The sequence below is a fragment of the Acinonyx jubatus genome, chromosome C2 (assembly GCF_027475565.1).
Source record: "Acinonyx jubatus isolate Ajub_Pintada_27869175 chromosome C2, VMU_Ajub_asm_v1.0, whole genome shotgun sequence".
NCBI classification, from domain to species: domain Eukaryota; kingdom Metazoa; phylum Chordata; class Mammalia; order Carnivora; family Felidae; genus Acinonyx; species Acinonyx jubatus.
Genome location: NC_069384.1, coordinates 61,870,538 through 61,881,465, shown reverse-complemented (window position 1 = coordinate 61,881,465; position 10,928 = coordinate 61,870,538).

The window sequence follows — 10,928 nt, the reverse complement described above, 5'->3', positions numbered from 1 at the left end:
GAAAATAAGACAAAATTAAGATCTTGATGTAAGGAACAAGTAAATGAAAATTTCTTATGTGTGATACAACCATGTGTCAATATATTTCTAGTACTGCCTTCTTATTTCTAAAAGCTTGTCTGTATTTAGAGTTTTGGTAAAACAGGAAGAAATAACATCTATACTCACCATCTCATAGTCTGACTTCATCTCAGCATTACCTTATTAGATTTTACCCTCAAAGATTATTTAGCAAGAGGTGCTTCAGAGCCCAAACTGTAAGTAGATATACATAGACTAGAAAGTATGTCTAAAGAATGAGACTGATCTTAGAGTAGGTAAGAGGTGATAAGAATTTTTTTTAAGATTTTTATAGGCATGAAGTAAATAGATATGCTATTAGGAGATGTCCGAGTAGATATTTGGAAAGTGAGAGTATGAACCTGAGATATGTTTGATTGTATATAGATAGGGAAATTAAAGACTACCATTGGGGGCTCCTGAGTGTCTCAGTTAGTTAAGCTTTAGACTCTTGATTTTGGCTCAAGTCATGATCTAATGGTTTGTGAATTCAAACCCCACATTGGGCTCTGCGCTGACAGTTCAGAGCCTGCTTGGGATTCTCTCTCTCCCCCTTTCTCTCTGCCCCTCTCAAGCTCACACACTTTCTCTCCCCAAATGAATAAATAAACTTAAAAAAAAGATCTTAACAAAAGAATAAAAGACTACAATTGGCACAAATATTTGGTGGGATTGCAAAGAAACCTTGCCAATGCAACATGCAAGTGGTACCTCGTTTCCTCCCGAGCCATATCCTAGACCATTAGATCTTTTGTCTCTGAATCCAAGGGACATGTTTTCCTACCTGGATGTGAATCAAACATTATTTTTAGATGGAAATGGGTGACATTAAGCAGAAGAGATATTGGTTGGCAAATTGTAAGAGGCCAACAGAACATTTTATTTAGCTGCCAGAATACTCTTCATGCTTGTCAGATAATTGGAACAATTTATTTCCTATTCATACACATCTATTTATTAGATTTCTTTTCTTAATTTTTAAGTCTTCCCAAGTATCCTTCCAGCATAAAATGTTACTATTACCTGATATCTCTCTACCAATAATAATATCCCTCAAAATTTACTTTCGGTTAAACAATGATCTCAGATTTTATGATCTCAAATTCCATATGTGGAATGCTGTTCTCTAAGTTGAACTGATTCCTGCCCTCATCTAATGCTAGAAAAATCCTAAAAGGTTTGCTTCCATTCTTACACTAAGTTTTGTCACATGATTACTGACATGAATATCCCCAAACCTGGAATGTGTGGACTCCAGTGTTGAGGCTTTCTGGATTTTGTCTGATAATTGGATGATTTGGTCATAGGTTATATGTGAGAATTAACATGAGTTGGGGTTATGTATGGCTTATGTCTATTTTATCTATATACACATCTGTCTATATTTATCTTTCTTATAGGAGTTAATAGAAGTAAAGTACATAAGAGTCCCTGGCTTGTGGTAACTATTCTGTAACTGTCATTGTCACTGCTGGTGCTGTTACTTTTGTTTCACTTGTCGTTGTGTTGTAGTTGTTATGTGACATAAAAACCTTCACAGAGAGGTATGAACCACAATTCGAAGACCACCTGTATGATTAGCAACTCAGACTGGTGTGTCACATACCAACAGACATCCTAACTAACTCTTACCCGGACTGCAGTGCTTCTTCTCACTTCAAAAACACTGGCATCTTCCACTCTAGAAGGCTCCTTCATGATTGGCAGCTCTATTTCTCTGTCTGTCTCCTGGGAAGGAGCTGTGGGCCATTCAGAATGTGAGCCAATATGTATGACTCTCTAGTGATCTTTGAATAAGAACTCTCCATGGAGGGTGCATTTTTAGTCTGGCCAGTTATTCGCAGGATTTGGAGAGTCCAGGTTACCAATGACTCTCACCTGGAACTTTTCCTTTGGCTTAATGAAGCCTAGAGGACTCCCACAAGCTGGCCCTGGAGATTCTGGAACTGTCTCATAGCTTCAGGTCCACATGAAAGTGGGCCCGTATCTCAAGTTAACCGCTGTTCTGATTGATGCCTAGAGAAACTGAAATTATATCTGGTCTGAAGCTAAGCTTTGTACCAGAATGAACTCTGAGTCATATTCCATAAGCCCAGGGTTGTTATCTATTATCACACATGGGAATAAGTTTTCCATCTTGTCACTGCCTTTGCAGCATTTTCTCTAATTTTTCTCATGACTGCAGTTCATCTCTCCAGTCTCCAGACTAGCTGCAGACCAGCTACCGTCATCATCTGTCCTAAGAGTGTATATTGTTAACAGTTAGATTACATCTGCCAGAGTCTTTAGCTCTCCACAAATTAATTGTGTTTCATGGCTATTTAGATCATGGACTTTGGAATCATTCCAACTAGGCTTCATATCCCTTCTGTAATTTGCTGGTTGGTTGACATTGGGCAGATTATTTAACCTCTCTGAGCCTTCCTTTCACTGCTTGTAACATGGTGATATTAAGAACTACAATTTAAGGAGTTTCTGTGAGCACTGAAAACAATGGTTTATGTAAAGTGCTTGGCACTAGCTAGCAATTGTTTGATTATATGAGATGAATATGCAACATATTTAATCTAATATTTTGGCATGGATGGGCACTCAGTATATCTGAGCTATCACTAAATATGTGCTTTTTAGGCCTTTTTCTGTTAGTCCCTTCTTCAACCTGTCTCTCCATCTTCTAGGCTCTTTGGGATAGAGAAATAGAGTACGGTAACATCTCTGCCTTCTAGCTGTTAGGGGTAGGAAGGTGTCAGGGGTAGAAAGAAGAGGAGTACAAACAAATTACTATGGGAATTCTTAAGAAGGAGAAACTGATTCTGACTAAGGAGGGACATGTCCAAAAGGTTTCACACTGCAGGTAACGTTTGAGCTGACTCTTGAATGACTAAATCTGAGTGCTTAATGATATAGAATAAAGGAAAGAGAGAAAGACAAAATGTGATCTCAGTCAAATACAATTGACGTGCCATAACTTGTCAGGTAGTAAGAGTGAGGTCAGCAAAGCAGCGACTGTGTACTGAGACTATGTATATAAGGAAAGCATTTGTTCAGAATGTTTTGGTTAAATATTCATTTACTGTTCCTCTCTTGACTCTGGAAGACACTGCAAAGTGAGCAAGCAGAAAGCTAGCAGTTAAATTCATATTTTTATTTTTGTTTTAAGGCATTTGTAAAATCTGTAATGAAATGGATTTTTCTCTCGAGGCACATTTTTCTGATCCAAAGATAAGGTGGTTTGCAGTCTTATTTTCAAAGCACCGCATCCCAGTTCCCCACCACACAAATCTATCCACATTCAATCCATTTGTTGAATCATAAATAAAAATAACAATGAAAGCATTAACATTCTTCTTTCCAAATATTAAAGACGACTAACCAAAAGACGTTTTGGTTTTTTAAAGACAGAAATAAGAAAAAAATCCCTTCTTGACAATACAGTTGCTTGTGCTTACACACATACCATTTCAAACAGCATTAGAACAGCCACAGCAGTTGGTGTGAGAGAGGGGAGATTAGCAGGACTCCATTCCAGGAAAAGCATTATGGTGATCACTTATCACTTGTCATTACATATAAATCCTATTGGTCTTTTCGCCTCAGTTTCAGCTTGGACTTAACTTACACTTGAGAAATCACTCTTTATATTTTCCTCTTCTAGAATTTACTTTATCCATCTGACTGGCTGCCAATTTACCCAGACTATCGTATCACCCACCTTCGGCCTCTCCTTCATTCTATTCCCTAAAACCAAATAAATAATATTTTTGCACCTGTATGTAAAATGTCAACAGCACATGATAGTATTATGTTGAACTGGATACCTTATATGATGCAAAGCATAAACAGGGTACTTAGGACAGCCAGCACTAAACAAAATATCATTGGATCACTACTAAAAATGTTTGTGTTGGTAGAATATTTAGAAATTCTATAATCAATCATGGTAAAATCCATTCTCTCCAACATTTGTATTTGTATTTTGGAATAAAACTCTAATCAGGTATTATCTTAGGAGACAGATGTTGTCCCTTTCCTTTTCCAATATTTCCTTGCTCCTATGTATATCTTTTAGAATATATATATTCTTGCCATACTCTAAAAATTGATTCATTTTTTGGCTATCATGTACAAGTCTTTCTCCCTATGTAGGAATACTCCACCCCAAGCACACATCTTACTCCTTAATGGAACTTTAGCCTTTTACTTTAGTAAAGGAGCTCTAGAAGAAAAATCTCCATATTCAGCATCAAACTCAGCATTGGACATATAATGAGACCTCATTGTTGATTAAATGAATAAATAAATGAATGAATGAAAGTGAAAATTAATAGCGAGGGATGCTGAGACCTATGGAAAGTGGAATTATAATAGATTCTCTAGTCTTGTTATATCCTTTATGTATACTATATAATGATAACTTTTTCTGGAGGGTAAGTATGTGTCTTGAAAATACTTCTAAGTTGGGGTGCCTGCGTGGCTCAGTTGGTTGGGCATCCAACTTCGGCTCAGGTCATGATCTCACGGTTTGTGAGTTTGAGTCCCTTTTCAGACTCTATGCTGACAGCTCAGAGCCTAGAGCCTGCTTCAGATTCTGTGTCTCCCTCTCTCTCTGCCCCTCCCCCCTCATGCTCTCTCTCTCGCTTTCTCTCTCTCTCAAGAAGAAATAAACGTTAAAAAAATTAAAAAAAGAAAATACTTCTAAGTTATTTTCATTAATGCGTTAGTAAGTTTGCTAGTACAGACTTAGGAAGAAACCCACAATTTCAGGACGAAATGAATAAACTAATGACCATTGAATTTACTTTACAAATGATTATAGAATACAGCTTTATAGTTGAAGCACAACTACCACTGCATATATATATCTATATATCTATATCTATAGATCTCTATCTCTATCTCTATCTATATCTATATCTCTATCTATATATAATATATGTATCCCTTTGAGATGCATCCTCATCTCTCTAGGTACCCTCTCTGAGAAAGACTGTATTGGTTCATAAAGTTCTGCAACAGAAAGTTTCCTGTACTAGTTTGCCACAGACAGCTGCAATTCCACCTTTCAGTTAAGGAATTATCCCCTGATCAAAATATTAAGAGGAGCAGCAGTAGCTCCTATGATCAGGTCTTAACAGCTTAGCTTGGATCTATTCAGAATAACCTGGGATTTCCTTCCAACTAGAGGAGACAGGACACACTTTAGTGGGTAGACATATGAAAAACAGGTACTAGTTATGTATTTAAGTATAAATGGACCAGAGTATCAGACTTGAAGGCAGGCCTAGATGTTGAAATGCATACTCCGAGTTGGTTAGGACAGGAGATGGTGGGTTTGGTGGGCTAAAAAGTTTAGAAGGCATGGAATGTTATTCCGAAAAGTAAGAGGGAGCCATGAAGATACCCATTTTGCCTGGGACTGAACATAAACACTTCAGTCAGGTGAATTATACTTGTATTTTACATATTAATAAGATAAATATGTTCTCACCTGCAAATGATAGCTTGTTGAAAATGAATAATATCTTCTTCTAGGCAGTAATTTCTACTGATTTACTATTAAGACAGCATTTCTGACTAAGCATGATTTGTATCCTACATGACAGATAATCTTCCCTTTCTGTCTCTAAGAGTATACATAGCACTCTTTACAAAGGTAGAATCCAATAGAGCAGGACTTCTGAAACTTTTGAGATCTTTGCTAATATTTAATGGTTCCTTAATTGGAATAAACATGGTACTCTTTTCCATTTCGGGTGATTTTTCTTAATATTTTCTACCCACCTAAAATAACGAAGCCTTTTAAACCATGTTAAGTAAGAATAATTTTATTTTATTATGGAACTTTTGTCATAACCTAGATATCAAATTACAGGAATTTTTTGAGCACCTAGTGTATACCTGGGCATTGACTAAACCATAACACTTGGTGGTTTACCAGCTTTAAGTAGGCAAAAAGCGAAGCCAAAGAAGTCTATTTATTTTGTAATAAATATAGGTTGACTCTAGAGGAGAAGAGCTCTATTAAGCAATTCATCATTAGAGTACCAATGATGGTCCTTGGTAATGGTATGATGATTCTCTTGCATAGCTCACTTCCGCTTTTTTGGTCCTTCAATTACAGTCTACTTTTACCCTAAGAGTTTCCTTATATTTTTCAGTATCCTGAATGCATACAATGCTTTTAACACCATCAGGCCATTATCACTCAGATTTTTCATGACTAGTCCTGTCTCCTTAACCCACCTGCCACCTTCCACTCAGTATTATTTTGTTTCCCCCATGCCCAAACACATATTTTTACTTCCTTTTATTTATTTAGATCTTTCCTGGCTAATGTCCCCAGGGTTCTATCATTTCATTAATGACATCTAACCTCGAGACTAAGAAGTCTATAAGGTTAGGAGTTCCTATTTTAAATCTTTTGTCATCTCTGTGTCTTTTGATTGGGCTGTGCTTTTTTCCCCCCATTTATTTTAAATTAAATTCTTCAGGCATGAATTTTACAAGAATTCCTCTGCTTCCTAAATCCTTAAATCTACTTTCTTTCCCAAATCCGTAAGCCAAGTGTTAGTTGACAGTTCATTGATTCTTGCTTGAGAGTAGAGAAAAGGAAAAGCTACCCACCAGATAACTTTCTGTTCTACTTTCTTACTTTGTGTAAAAAGATATATCCTGTGTCAGATTTTTTTTTTCTAAGAGTACTACTGTTCCTAAGGATAAAGGCTTGGAAAGAGTGTGAATTTCTTAGAAGAATTCTGCCACATGAGAAGATGCCATCCAGGACATTGTTGATGTGCTTATAATGTATGTGCTAGAAATTTGCATCACAGTTCTCAATGAAAATAACCTGGCATTAAAGATCAGTCTTTGACACTAGCTAAAGTAGATTATTAAAATATAATATAATAATAATAAAATATAATAATGTAAGTTTCCCATCTTGTTTTCTACACCCTCAGTGTTCTGTGTGTGTGTGTGTGTGTGTGTGTGTGTGTGTGTATTTAAAATGTACCTAAGTATTTGTTTGTGTCGTATCAATTATTTTTCTTGAAATATGACAATATGGCATATGCATATGGTATGATTTTATGAATTTCAAACTTAGAGGTGCAGATCAGTACATTATGACCTAGATTGCATGATGAAACGGGGAGTAAAAAGGCTCAGACATTCAGTTCCTATAATGCACAATAATTTCCAGTAAAAATTCTGACTTAGAAGGTAGTAGATAGAGACCTTTCTTCTGCATACTTTGGACTTTAGAATTAAGGACAGCCACAGATAGAACTTACATTAGCACCACACTTGGCAAGTCACCCATCCCAGTCCTCTCTTTGGTAAGCTTCCTTCTAATTTTAAGCTGTTCAAAATTGTGTGTTTCAGCGACTACTTCTTGTCTCCTACTATATTTACAGAGTTTCTAATTCAATCCTTACAACTTCTAGGCTAACATTTATTTTTGGTTGTTGAATAAATTAGAAGGATATGAAATAATTGCTTTTGTTTAGATGCTTTCACAGCATTTCTATGAAATGTCATAATATCCTTTACCTACTTTCTCAGATTCCAGATTCATGTCTTCATCTTTGATATCTATCATCTTTCTAAGGGCCCTTTGCTTTATTTTAATTTCTATATTTGTTTTGCCCATTTATTTTGCTCATTATGAAGTAGAACTGAGGTGGGGCACCTGGGTGGCTCAGTCAGTTGAGCGTCCGACTTCAGTTCAGGTCATGATCTGCTGGTCGGTAGGTTCGAGCCCTGCATCAGGCTCTGTGCTGACAGCTCAGAGCCTGGAACTTGCTTTGAATTCTGTGCCTCCCTATCTCTCTTCCCCATCCCCGCTCATGTTCTCTCTCTCTCTCTCTCTCTCTCTCTCTCTTTCTCTCTCTCTCTCAAAAATAAATAAACATTAAGAAAAAATGTTTTGAAGTGGAACTGAGATGACAGGAGCACACTTCTTGCTAAGTTCTCAAAGAAAAAAGATGGATTAGCTACACTCCAACAGTCAGAATTTAATTTAGAGAATTAAAATAATACATAATTATTTACAAAGGAAAACTCTAAATAGACTTCCGTGTACTTTCTATTAAGATCCAAAATGTTTTATTTCACTAAAATTGGCATTATTATACTTTTATTTTATGAACATAAATACAACTTGGATGGATTTAAAAAAACAACACCTTTTCTCATAGCCCCACATGCTTCACAGCTTCCTATTTCATTCAGACACGATTAACAGGTCTCTTACAACACTGAATACCATCACATGCAGTACTATGATGAAGCAGTGTGTCTTTACAACCAGAAAACTTTTTTCAAAGTTTTCAAAACTCTAGGTGCCCCATTATTATTTTCACCTTTACATAGTTACATATATTTTCATTCATCCCTTCTGTTCCTTGGCCATGCATTCTATTTTTTTTTTCAGATTTTATGACTTATTTAAGGTTTAAAAGAAATTAGCTGTGTTGAAGTAATAGTTACTCAGCAAATATATTTCAAGAGTTTATTATATAATGCACAGTTCTAGATATATGAAGATGAAGAAGTATACATAAAAAGTCCCGGCTCTAATGAACACTTCCTCTATCTACTTAGGAGAGATAATTGGTAAAAACGAAGTAAGTAAATTTTATAAGTAGGACAGTGTTAACTGCTGCAGAGAAAAAATAAAGCAGTTAAGATGAAAGGGGATTCTGTTAATGGTGGTAGTATATAGGTGTGTGTGTGTGTGTGTGTGTGTGTGTGTGTGTGTGTGTGAAGTTATTTTTACTAGGGTTGGCAGGAAAGGTTTTATGATAAGATGTCATTTGGGCAGACATCTGGAAGCAGTGGAAGAAACTGTGAGCTCTGGATAAGGGTTTTTCACAAGAAGGGAACAGCAGGTATGAAGGCCCTTAGGCTGGCTCTGCTTGGTATGTTCAAGGAACAGCAAGGAGGCCAGAGCGGCTGGAACTGAATGAAGGAAGGGAGTGTGGTAAGAGATGAGGGCTGAAAGTAACAGGGTGGGTCTGAGGGAAGGAAGATTATGTTCAGACCTGTAAGGCTTTTGTAAAAATGTTGACTGACTTATAGGACTGCATACTCTCCCGTGTTTTTAATTATTTTTATTTTCTTTCCTTTAACTTAACGAAACAAAATTTATCACAATAAAATGCACTGGTCTTAAATTTTTAGCTCCAAGAATCTTGACAATTATTTATTTGTATATGTCCACGTAACCACTGCTCAGAATAAAATAGAGAACATTCTTATCACACAAGAAAGTACCCTCATTCCATTTCCATTCAATTCTTCTCTTTTTCTGTTCTTAAAGCTACATTAATGGAATCATTTAGTATGTCCTCTTTTTCTGTCTGGCATCTCTTGCTCAACTCAATGTCTATGAGAGACATCTTTGTTGTTACATAAATTAATAGTCTATTTCTTTTTATTGCTGCACAGCATTCTAATGTTTATTTGTTTATATTTTGTATGTATCCCTTTTCCTGTTGATGGATATTTGGGCTGTTTCCAGTTTTCACTTCTTATTAGTAAGGTTGCTATAATGTATTTTTGAGACCATATGTTTTTATTTGTTTGGAGTATATACCTAGCTGGGGAGCTGGGCCAAAGGGTAGACACATATTCAACTTTATAGTAAACTTCCAAATAGTTCTCCAAAGTGGTTATCATTTTATACTCCCACCAGCATTGTTTTAGGATTGTGGTTGTTCTCCATTGATATTAGTAATATTTTTTTCAAATTGTATTCATAAAAGTGGGTGTGAAATGGTCTTTGTTGTTTTAATTTGCATTTTTCTGTTGGTTAATGATGAACATCAATGCCTGCACTTACTGGCCATTTCTATATTTCTTTGTGACATGCTAGTTCATGGGCTTTGTCTATTTTATAAATGAGTCTCTTGTCTTTGTATTGTTGATTTGTGGAAGTTCTGTATATAACCTCACAAAAGTGCTGTTTTTAGATATATGCATTCTAAATATTTTTACCAGGGTGCAGTTTGCCTATTTCATTGTCTTAATGGGATCTTTTGATGAGCATAAATTTTTACTTTTGATGAAATCCATTAATGTTTTTTTTTTTCTTTTCAGATCAATACTTTGTATGTCTTGTTTAACATGTTTTCACAAGTTCTCAGTGGTATTTTATACTTTCACCTAAAAGTTTTATAATATTAGCTTTTGCATTTAAGTTTGTGATGTATTTCAAATACATTTTTGTATGTAAAGTGCAGTACGGATTGAGGAGGGATTTTGTTCTTGTTTTTATTTTTCATAGAGGTCCATACGTTGAAAGACTTTCCGCATTTTGTTAGCTCACTGGGTTGTTTCAACATCAATTGAACATATATGCATTACATTTTTAAAAGATCACTGGTTCCTGTGTTGACAGTATGGGAGATTCAGGAAGGGAAGAAACAAAGTTAACTCTTAAAAGACTATTGAAATAATCCAAGTGATAGGCTTGGACAACAATAGCAGTAGGTCTAATTTTGGACATGTTTTGAAGGCAGTACAAGACAATTTGTTAACAGATTTGATGTAGTTTGTGAGAGGAGATGGCTGCACGTTTTTGAACTTGGAAAAATAAACAATAAAAATATGGAGACATAAAGTTGCTGTGTAGTAATATGAGATAGACTGTACATTGGCAAAATCTGGAAATACACATATACCTGTCTTGATTTCAAGTGGAAATGTTCATAGATGTAAATAGTAGTTACTATAACTTTTTTTTCATTATAACTGTTTTAAACCATTTGTGATTTGATCATTAGGCACATTTTTTTCTTTTTTACATTTCCTTAGGAATCTTTATGGTAATCTAGATTCTTATATCCAACTGCCTACTAGGTATT